This window comes from Echinops telfairi, unplaced genomic scaffold, assembly GCF_000313985.2.
Source record: "Echinops telfairi isolate 266 unplaced genomic scaffold, ASM31398v2 ScPeMD7_23;HRSCAF=83, whole genome shotgun sequence".
In the NCBI taxonomy this organism is placed as follows: Eukaryota; Metazoa; Chordata; class Mammalia; order Afrosoricida; family Tenrecidae; genus Echinops; species Echinops telfairi.
In genome coordinates, this window is record NW_022103920.1 from 60,188,352 (window position 1) to 60,200,391 (window position 12,040).

Genomic DNA, 12,040 nt, shown 5'->3' on the forward strand with positions numbered 1-12,040 from the left:
CCCTAAATCCAAAGACTCTTTAAAATGAATATAACCTGAGGCCCTGAGCATGCCAAAACTGCCACTTTGAGATGATGGAAGTTAAAAAAAAATACAGAATTCTTGGCAGGGAAAATTAGAGAAATGCAAACACCACCCTGGGAGGTAGACAGACCGAGATAGAGGACATGTCAAGAAGCAGTGGCTTCACATTTTGATTTTTTTTTTAATGAATCATTGTATTGAGGGCTCTTACAGTTCTTATAACAATTCATATAACCATTGTGTCAAGTACATTTGTACCAATGTTGCCATCACCCTTTTCAATACATTTCCTTTCTACTTGAGCCCTTGGTATCAGCTCCTCATTTATCTTCCTCCCTCCCCCACCATCCCACCCTCATGAACCCTTGATAAAATATAAATTATGATTGTTTTCATATCTTCCACCCTCCATTTTTACTTTTAACAATAAAAACTCATCACTTTGTAGCAATACTTATTGAATTGCCCGTATAGTACCGTGATGCTTAACTGGGATCGATTTGGGACAAGTTTTGGAGACGTCTGTGGTCATCACAGCTGGGAAAGGACAAGGGAGAAATGAGCGGTGTCTGGAAGGAAGAAGTAAGGATACTGTTAAACATCTAACAATGCAGAGACGGCTCACACACGCACACACACACACACACACACACACACACACACACCAACACAAAATTACCAGGCCCAAAATGCCCATAAGACCAAGGTTGGAAACCCTGATATAGATGAAGGAAAAATAATTCAGCCAGTAAACAGGTGTAGTTAATATAGCTAAGCAGTAAATGCTATCTCTCAACTTCTCAGCTCTCAAGGCAAAAAGAAAGATGTCTAATTTCGAAGAGTAGACTAACTTATCTGGGGAAAAAAATCTTCTTGGCATTAAGTTCTAAGAGAAATTTGTATGTCACTCAGAGATAGTATAGGAACGAACTAATAGAATATATCAACGAAATCAGGCATCAGAAGACCCGAACCAAACAATTCTATCTTATCGATGCAGATGAGGGGGTGTGGAGTGGAAACCCAAAGACCATCTATAGTCATCTATAGACCATCCCCTAACAGAAGGGTCACAGGAAGGGACAAGCCAGCCAGGGTGCAGTATAGCACTGACGAAACATACAACATTCCTCTAGTTCTTTAATGTTTCCTCTTTCTCCCCACATCCCCACCCCCACCACCCCACTACCATGACCCAGTTCTACCTTACAAATTTGGCTAGACCAGAGCATGTACATTGGTACAAATAAGATCTCTCCACATGTGGAATCCAGGACAGATAAACCCCCCAGGAACAATAATGGGAGTAGCGATTCCATGAAGGTAGGGGTAAAGGGGGAACCAAGCACAATAATCGAAGTATAATGCCCCACCACCACCACCACCACCAGGGTGATGAACAACAGAAACGTGGGTGCAGAGAGACAGCAGATGCTGTAAGATAGGACAATAATCATGATTTGTAATTTAACAAGTGTTCAAGAGAGTGGGTGATGGGAGGAAAAAAGACCAAGGGCATTTGGCTGCTGTCTTCCTTTAACTTTTATTCAGTTAGTGGGGCAGTACACAAGTGCTTCAACCATGATCTCAGGGTAGATTAGGTCTTTGTTTTCCCTCTCTTTCTTTCTAACTAAAGTTTATCCCCAAATGTATAGCAGGCTCCTAGAAATCACTTTATCCTAACTATAGCTGCCAACACAGGACAGCAACCAGATGCTTCAACAGGAATGAAAGCAAGGATCATCATCACCTCCATCACAAAGAACAGCTTATTTTCTCCAGGTTCTTAATTTTACCCAGGACTGGGGGGCCTTCCCCCAAGGCCTTGCTTTTAGCTTCTCTCGTTTCTTTGGTTCTTCTGTTTGTTTTGACAGAAAAATAGACATCTTCCTCATCTATTTCCTTGGTTGTCTTCTTGGACTGTTTAAAGGGTTTCTTCTTGTCTTCTTTGTGGTCAGATAATATGCCGGGTGACTTGCTCCAGACTTGCCACAAAAATTAGAGATCAGATGAAGTCTTAAAATGAAACAAATGTTCACACTAACTACTACGTGAACACACTCATAATTTTTAACTGTTTTAGCCTAATATGTCATCTTTTCTTTTTTGGAAAGTGTAACACAGTACGGCAAGTAGCTTCTCCCAGTGATTAGGAGTGGAGGTCCCAGAGTCACGCCAGACAGTCTGTCTGTGAGTGCTCCGATTATAATATTTAAGTTATATGTGACTTTTCATATCACATCACTTCTCTAAGTCTTAGCTTGGTTTTGTTTGTTTGTTTTCCCCGGTAAAACAGGACAACTAGTAAAACCTTCGCTTTCTTGTAGGGAATAAATGACATAATCCAAACAATAGATTTTTAAAAATATGTCCCACACAGTAACTGCTCTATAAATGCAAGGTATGTTAATAAAATAAATTATTATTCTGTGTTTTTCTAGGCCAGGTGCATGCAGGTATCACTTGTCTATAATATTCCCTGAACTTTTAAGTATTTGCTTTATCTTTTCTTGAAATAAAAATGTTCACTTTTCATATTTATCGCTTATATTGCCCCAGTGAGTAACAAACACATATCTTTGAATCCAGTCAGTATAGAAAAGTTCTAATGAAATTGGAGAGTAACTGATAATCTCTAAATTTTGACAAAATTAGGGTCATCTCTAAAAGACCCTAAAAATCTTTGGACCAAAGAGTCTTGGCTAAGCTTTTTGAACGTATAAGAAGAGATTTGTACTTTTTTCTTGGGTGCTTTTATTACTCTTGTTGTTCAAGGAGAAGAGAAATGTACAGATTGCCTGACCAAAAAAATGCACCATTTCTTTAAAGAATCTGTAATACATTTATTTTACTTCAGGATTATTTTATTTTCCAACTGGGGTGTTCTCCAGAATTTTAGTTGGAATTTGCTTAGGTTCTATTCCCACAACAGTTACCTCTAAGGCCAGTATGTGACTGAGCATCTTTCACTTTAATTGTTCTAATTTGCACACATAATTCTGATGGAATTATTCATTGTAAAGTGTGCCTTTGGGCCTGCCAGTGTTCTTTTTTTTTTTTTTTTTCATTGAATCCTTTGCATTAATTTACCTGCAAATTCCTCCTCTCTCCAGAGGCTTTTCTTAGTTATGTAAATACTTTTGTAGATTTTCCATTACAAATGGTCCTGAAACACTGAATCCTCTTGTTCCTTTACTGCTTAGACTGGACACAGGATTTAGAATGTTCAAAGTTTCTGTTTCAATGGCTTTCCTTTATCTAATAAGTCATATATTTTCCCTAACTCTCATTTATTAATAGTATGATTGTTTTAATAAACACTAAAGTGTTCACAGAGCACTGTGGCCCTCAAAGATTCTAGTCAATTTTCACACAAATTTCACACTTCTTACTCTCTAAGGTGTGTGAACAATACATGTGTATGCTTTTTGAAGGTAGTTTCATCTTTATTTACTGTGCCGTAGATGAGCACTTCAAGATTGTAAATACACGAAAAGAATTACAATGGCAATCCTTTGTTCTTATTTTCATTGTCTCTGGTGTTGGTGTTTTGTGGTCTCCAGTAGCTGTTTCTGAGCAGCTTGCATCATCATCATCTTACTTGGCATAGCACAGCTAAAGTATGTGTAGGGCATCAATTATCCTCAACCCATCCATCAACATATTTTATTCCACTAACTACTACATCATTCTTTAAAGGTCTGTTTACCTGGCTTTTGTCCTTCATAGACTCTGTGCTCTTGAAGGGTGAAGAGTTGCCTGAAATACAATATGTATTAAATTAATTCTTAAGAGGAAAAGGGAGGAAGGAAGGAAGGAGAGAGGGGAGGAGAGAAGGGGAAAAGGAAGGAGTTAGGACATGTGACGTATAATTTTTAACATATAACTGTGAATATAAGACCTTCCTCCTTCCACCCTTCTTCCTTCCTGCCCATCTCTATAAAAATAAAGGGCTCAAGAAAGTCTTAGGACATGCGGTTCTGACGTAGATCTAAAACCTATTAACTATATATTTTTTAACCTGGTTCTTTAGTTCATGTTAGAGAATTACTAATGTGTTATTTAAAAAGGTAATCAGCATTGACTGCTTTGAATTCATTGATGTTAGCAATTTCTGATCTTAAAGAAAACTTCTGTAGGCATCAGCTACACTTAGTAAAAGGAACCTGTACTGAATAAATAGGAAACTCTGGAAATTGGTGACTTGTCCTCATTATGCCTTCTGCTCTATATTGGATTGTATCCTGAAATATTAATATCCTGGCTGACAATGTGTTCTGACTCATATCGGCCATACTGAATATGGATGAGCTTTATTAAGGAGCTGAATGAAATGCTGCAAATAAACAGCATCATAAACGTTGGTGCTTATTCCTGGGACAGATGTAATCAGCAGGAGGAAATAAAGCCAGTGTGTATTAGGAAGGAGTGAGTTTGAGGTATTGCTAAGTAGTGGCTATATTTCATTTCCTTGGTGATATGTTATGCTCCAAAGTCAGGAGAAACACCTGAAAGAAAATTCTCATGAGCCCAACTTCAGTCCGAACATGGCCTGCTGGCACAATGCGTTCTTTTCTGTCTCTCCTAAAGGAAATGCTGAATCATTCTTCCCATGTGGTGATGTGCATTTCATTCTCTTTAACAGAGCCACCAGCGTGGGCATACAAGCAGTGAGGGAAAGGGAAGATGGTTACTTTGATTGGCATTACTTCTGAATCATTTTTCACTGCCAATACTCCACAAAACTGCTGGGACTAGATCCCATGGGTAAGGTATTACATTCTAAACTGACTACCTTATTGCTGTCAGGTAATAAAAATGAACTCCGTAGCTATAACTTGTATATTAGCTTTCCTCTCTTTTGGTAAATGGTTAGACAGAACTACAGTTGGAATAAGTCAGAAGCACTCCTTTTCCTCTGCCTGACCTTCTTACCTCCCTCCACCCTCCCTGCCTGGCTGTCAGCTCCTCTGTCTGTCTGACCATCTCAACATGCTGGAAATGCTTTCGCTTTCTCCCTGCTAGTGCTTCCAACTTTTCCCTGCACCTCTGTCTGTCTCCAAAATCCCTGCAGTGATCAAACTAGAACTCAGGTCCATCCTGAGCCACCTTTTTCTGTAAGGAACTGTACTCCCTACAACATAGAACTGATGGGAATTAGAGGGCCAGGAGTTATGTCCCAGTAATCTTATAACAGAAGAGGAGTCACTGGATGGTACAAATGGTAAAGCCTTTGGCTGAGAACCAAAGGTTTGAAGGTTCGAGTTCACCCAAAGACATCTTGGGAGAAAGGTGGCTTTTTTACTTTTTTTTTTTTTTTTTAATTCCAAAAAGCAACCACTTGAAAACTCTGGGGAACCCAGTTCCACTCTCACAAGGAGTTGCCATGAGATGTCAATGACACTGTAAAAAATGGATGCACTCCAGGTAGAGAAAGCCTTCAGAAGTGACAGTAATGATTCCCAAGGGTCTGGGAAGAAGGGGGGGAAGGGCAGAAGGAGGAACTGATAGCAGTGCTGACTGTACAACTCCACTTACGGGGAACGAATAACAGAATTGTATGCGAACGGGTGCATTAGATGAATAGAACAAATTATTGACCTAATTCTGCCTAGTCCTGTAATGTTAGGGAGAAAGACAAAGCTTTCTACTCCTAGAAAGAATTACCATCTCGGAAACCATGGGGGCAGTTCCACAGAGTCACTCTGAGTCTGACTTGGCCTGATGGCAAGGAATGAGTGTGTGGTTTTTATTGTCATGTTAATCCCACCCAAATGTCTCTTGGAAACCCGATTTTGTCAAGCTGTTATTTTTGTTGTTGTTTTCTTTTGGTCTTTTTTCCCCTCTGCACGCCCCCCCACCCCCTTCTCTTTTTGATCTCTAAAGGTTTGAGATATTCCACAGGGAAATAACTTTAAGATACCCACTTTCTCTAGCATCAAATTGTTTCCCCCAAATTTAACATTCATAATTCTTTTAGCTCTTAATTGTCCCTGCAAGCCTGCTAACAGTGAAAAGGAAGCAGACCAGGTAACTGAGAAGGTTCACAATTGAAGCTGCAGGAAGTACGCCAATGAATTCTATGTCTGATAACTTGGGACTTGAGGGGGGGCAGGCGGTGTTAGTTACTGATCCCTACAATTTAGTAATGTCAGATGTCTATTTAGGTTCATTAATTCTGACACAATGTCCACAGTGTGAGGAAATGTTTCGTTGAAGGTTGGAAACCCCGCTCAGTGGCAAGCCAGGATCTGTGAGCTCGATATTGGATGTGGGCTACCTTTTATTGCTTCAGGAGTTTATGACATTTTAAAGATAGGATTATTTTGCATCTGTCACACATTTTAAACACATATTAACTGAATCTGTTAGTTACTAAGTGCCATGAACATATTTACTGTGTCTACCCGCTTCTGGGAGTGTTGGGGGCAGCGAGCTGAAAATAAACCCTTAAGTCTGAGAGACAGAGAAGTAATTACCTGTTTGTCTCATAAGTATATGAAATGAATATGTGTGGAGTTATTATACAGTCTCTAAGTAATGTTTTGTTTCTGGGATTTTTTTTCCCTGATTGATGGGTATGTGATTGAGAAAAACAAAAAAACACAATTAAAATCCAAGTGAGAACGGAAAATACAGGCTTGTAGAAGATGCTGTTTGCAGGCTCACTGCACTGTGTTGTGAGGTGAGATGGGCCTGTCTTTTAATAGGAGTGAAAAACCAAAAGGAATCCACCAAGAGGGACTGAGGAGTTGACATTCTTGCATGAGCTAGTGTCTACTAGATAGTCTGCATTATTTGTTTTAGGAAAGTTGGTGAAGAAAGCAACTCTTTACTGAATGTTACTCATGCCAACTATTACTTACTCCTGCGATCTTCACAATTGCTCTACTGGGGAAAGTCACCTTCAATCGCTTTTATTTATTTGCTTGTTTCTTTGCTTGTTTGTAAGCTTCTATTTAACAGGTGTGGAAGCTGCTATATGGACTCGAACCAGGCCACTTGAAACAAGTATATGAACGCTTTCACTTTTCAGCCTCTAGAGAAAGAAGCCCACAGCAAGAAACCAACAACAAATGATAAACAAAAATCGTTCACAACAAAACTCAACCAGGCATGCTTTTTAAAACGGAAAAGGATATCCCTGAGTGTGATGACTCACTTTGCTCCGAGTGACTGTCATATGTTTCTGAAATGCAGACTCAATTTGCACATCAACTTTCCTCACGCAGATTCTAGTAGTCCTGGCGACCCTGGAAGGCAGAGTAGAACTGTTCTACGGGTTTCCAAGGCTGGAAATCTTTTCAGAAAGTCTCATTTTTCTCCCTGGGACCAGCTAGTGGATTTAACCGCCAACTGTGTGAGCTACAAACCCTGCTGAACCCACTGCGCGACCCAGTCTCTTCTACACTGTTAAGCATAAACCCACAGAAGCTCTGTGACTGCTATCTGCAGCCCAGAGGCATTTTACAACATGTGGAAATGGAAAGCAGCCCTCAGGAGAACAACTTTGCAAACCCATCCACCAGGTCGGTTGTTTACATCTATAACAGTCTTTAAAAACAGTCATGTCATCCAAGAGCGGCTCTCTGAGAAATGCACACATAAACATGAAGGAAACTGTACAAGGTAGTTTAACATAAATTCAACATGATCTAAAAAGAATAAGAAGTAGAAGCTAAAAACGAAGTCTGAAGCTCCAGGTTTAATGAATTCCTTTCTAAAAAATTTTTTTTAAATATGAGGATTGCAGGTGGAAATTGGTCAACCGTCGGCTGTGAATTGGAATGGGCTCAATGGCCAGGGGTTTGGTGTGGGGAGATGGGCGTCCAGAGAAGGTGAATCGTCGGGCGACGAGCAAGCAGGAGACATTTGCAATGCCTACAGCTTACTGTGGGGTAATGTCACTCTGCAAGGCAAGGACACCCCCCCCACACACAAGCATTCGTTGCTTATTTTTAACAAATTCATAGACATACAAATCACATATCATACATTTCAATAGTTCAATTACTACATCGATTCTTTTAAACTGCAGTGTTTTCCAAACTTAGCTCCTAGTCTGGGTCCGTCATTATGGGTTGAGGGAATCTCTTTCTCAAGGTCTCATTGTTCCTGGACCCACAGGTCAGCAGGGCATAGTCTTATCAGGACAGTGGCAGAGCTACCCGAGTAGACCCCCATGCCATGCCACTGTCCTTCAGAAACTGAAGCTAGAGGATGTGCTGGGCCAGAGTCAGTGATAATATGATTTCCTGGATTTTTAGGAATTACTGTCCCCCTGGGACATAGAACAAACAAACAAACAAAACAAACACTTCTTCTGGTGGGGATGGGGACATTATCTAGACAAGCGATAGAGGAAGACCTGTGGCGGGCAGGACTTGGGAACAGGCAAGGCATGGTTCTCTGTCTCCCTCAGCACATCTCCTAAAAGAATTCTCAGGCTGCTTAACCTTTTTTCTTTATATGAAAAACTTTCACCTCTAGAAAAGCAGCAGGGGTTCAAAAGGAAAAAGACAGACCTTTCAGTCACTATATACACTAGAGAAACTGCAAATCGGCAGCCAAATTATGAAGAGCAGTGGGATTCTGTTTATGTAGTCTAAACTGTTACTACAATTTAACTCAGTAATATAACCTTCAGAAATATTTTTTGAATTCTAGTTTCTAATTAAATATGCACATAAAGGTTTGAAGCACAAAAATGCTCATCAGAGCATAAGCATAATAGCGTTTTTTTAATGTTTGAAATGATCTTGTAAGTCATTAAAGACTCCAAGTCCACTTCAGTTTTAACTTTTCCTCCTCTTTTTACCACTCAGACCAATGTTCAGATATGAGAGGGGAGGAATCTGGAAGGGGCAATTTTTTTAATTAGTTAAATGAATAAAAACAAAGAATTAAATAAGTTAAAGTGATTTTGCTGGCTAGGACACTACATCATTAATTTTTTTAAGTTTAATAACACGAGAGAAAAACACCACATTTGTCCACTTTGAATAAAAAATAAGCCATATCTGTCAAATTTGAGGAAAAAACATCCTTAACCAAAAACAATACTTACCTTTGAGATTAGAATATATGAAAAATAATTTTCTTGCTTCTGTCCTTTCCAAATTCTCTTAAGTGATTATGTACTGCTTTTATAAATAAATGATATGCTATTTAAAATTATAATACTGTATTGAATAAGTAAGCCAACTTACTTGTTGAAACTAGTAATTTAAATAATTCATAATCACTGATTTTATTTGTTAATATACACATTTGAATTCCTCCTGAAAAACTTTTAGAATGGAAAATTTAGATATATACTCAGTCATCTTTTAAAAAAAATTCAGAAATATGTTACTCAGAGGCATGTAAATCACTCAGATAAGGGGGATTTAAGTAAGAAGAAATGTCCAAAATGGTTATTACCCCTTCAAGTATTAAAGAAAAATTAAAAGAAACACAAATGCTATGCTTCTTCAAAGCATAACCTAGTATATTTTCCCAAAAATGTGTTTATTCTCATTCCTACAGAAAGCCTCAGGTTGGATTGATCTAATTCACTGCTCTTGTATTAATTATTCAGGTCATTTCCCCAGCGATGCACGCACGGTGGTGCTTTTAATAATACAGAGGGAGATGAAGAAGTTAAGTCTAGAGTTTAGATAAATAAGCAAAGTATCTGGATGCAATGACCATAACCTATTAAATCCTGGTTCAATTCCTGTTTTCTCTGCTTCTCTCTCCCTAGAATTTTAAAATGAAGAGTTTCTCTCAGTCAGGTAAAATTATATTCAGGCATGTTACCAATCACAGAATATTTTCATTTCCAGGAATCGACTCTTAATTGTCAAAATAGAAAAATGAGCCACAAACTCTGACAGCTCCCCAGGACAGACAGCAGCACTGACTGTGTATGCTTCAGTGATAAAAGGAATCAACCGTGTAATTCCATTTCAAGAGAGATTTCTGTGATGCTCAAACTAATGAATCCTGTGCCGCCTCTTCTTGCTTGATGTCAAGTGGGAGCCCAAGGCCACGCGTGGGCATCAGTGAGTTTCTCAGAGCACATGAAAGTGGAAAGCAACCAGTTGCCATCTCAGTCCACACTGCCTCATGGCGGCCCCCTGAGTGTCAGGGTAGAACTGTGTTCCACAGGGAACCTGGCTACCCAGTCATTCTCTCAGCAGCAAGTGCCCATCTCCTCTGAGGCTGAGAATCCATTGTCTTGTTTAAAGAGTACTTGAGGGTGTGGCTGCTGCCAGGTGCCATGAGTCCCATTTTACTCCTAATGTGACCCCATGTGGATAAGAGAACTTCTGCCCCAGAGGGGTTTCTTGCCTCTAGTCTTTGAAGAAGCAAGTCATTATGTCTTCCTTCTGCAGAGCACCCAGGTGAGTTCACACCGCTAAATTGACCGGGAGCCGCCTCGCACTTAGTGGGTCCACTGCCTGGCTTCCTCAGCAAAACGAGTAGGGTCTAACATCTTGAGAGGTAGAAGCCAACCTAATGTCTAGGTACCAACCTATGGGTCTCTGTCTCCCCAGCAAAAGAAGAGCACTTCTACACTTTTCCTTGGACATGACCAGGCAGCAATCACATGAGCATGGTTGGCTTGCTTCATGATCTTTCAGAAGAAACTAAAAATAAGATCGTCTCACACGATGAGAATACTTGAGCTTCCTTTTCCCACGTGATCCTCAAATTTCAAGACTCCCTCAGCTTCTCCACTTACTAATCGATCAAGGGCTCAGAGGCCTGCAGTGCACAGTGGAGGATGCCAAAGGGACATGAACACTTAGGTTAATGGTTCGACAAATACCAATTCTGACTAGAAGGCAAAAAATCCTGCATCGTAACAATAATAAAAAAAATACACACACCCCTCTGCTCTAGGTTAAAATAAACTACATCGTTGCCTTCCTCTCCATCTACTCTGTGAACTCCTTGAAGAAAGAAAAATGTCGTTTCCATTTAGGAGCTCACTGAGTGCCGTACACACAGTAGAGAGCTGAAAATATTTATTACGTGAATCCTCAGGTAAAACTAGATTAAGGCTATAAGACTTTCAGTGGCATAAGAGTGAAATAAGCAGGCAGTACCATTCATCATCGGTTCATAAATATAATTTACTTGCTGACATTTCATCTCTTTGTCAGCTCCCTAATGCCTACTCAAAATCCCATAATTTTAAATTAAAACAAAACAAAACAGTGGGGTACTGTAGTTTTAATTAGTGAGGGGAAAGGAAAATACATTTTTCCAAATGTTACTCTTCTACTGACAGTTAATAATCACTGTCATCTGACAGAGCATATTTGAAAGACATTTGAGAAATTTAATTTCTTTTCCCTGATTTAACATTACATTTTAATTCCTGTTCTCTTTGAGGAAGATTAAATATCAGCAGTCTCTTTGCCAGTGTTGTGAGCCTCTCCCATCCTAGCATAAAAGCAGACACCGTAAATCCAGTATAAGAAAGCTTACTGTTCACAAGGACCGAATCCTGACACCTCCGCACAGTTCTGGGTTTGGTCCATGTTCGCCTGAAGACTTGACTGTCACTCCAACATAGCCATTAAAACCAAACCCAAACATTCCCTCCCCACTCTAGATTATGAAGAAGTACATTTTTAGCACTTTAGAGAATTTCGTATTTGCCAGTGGAGAAGAACAGAATGCTTTTGGGAGATGGATGCTGGTGGCTGACTCCTCCCTTAGCTAATGGCTGGTGCATGTGTGCTGAGATGGAATCTCCTCGTCTCTGCAAAGTCACAAGCGAATGTTGGAGAGAGCCCTGAAATCATTCAGACTCTGCTGAAACTCCGAGCATCCAATCTACGAATGCCAGTGGGCTGGTGCTCCGACACTCAGCAACCTCACAGGGGATTTCGTAATTACTCAGGTTCAAACAGCTGCTGCTCCTATGACCGCCTCTGACCAGTTGTGACCCCAGAGCTCCTGAACTAGCCGCCAACTTGCTCATCGTCTTCATTTTCTAGGACACTTGGTGTTTCAAGTC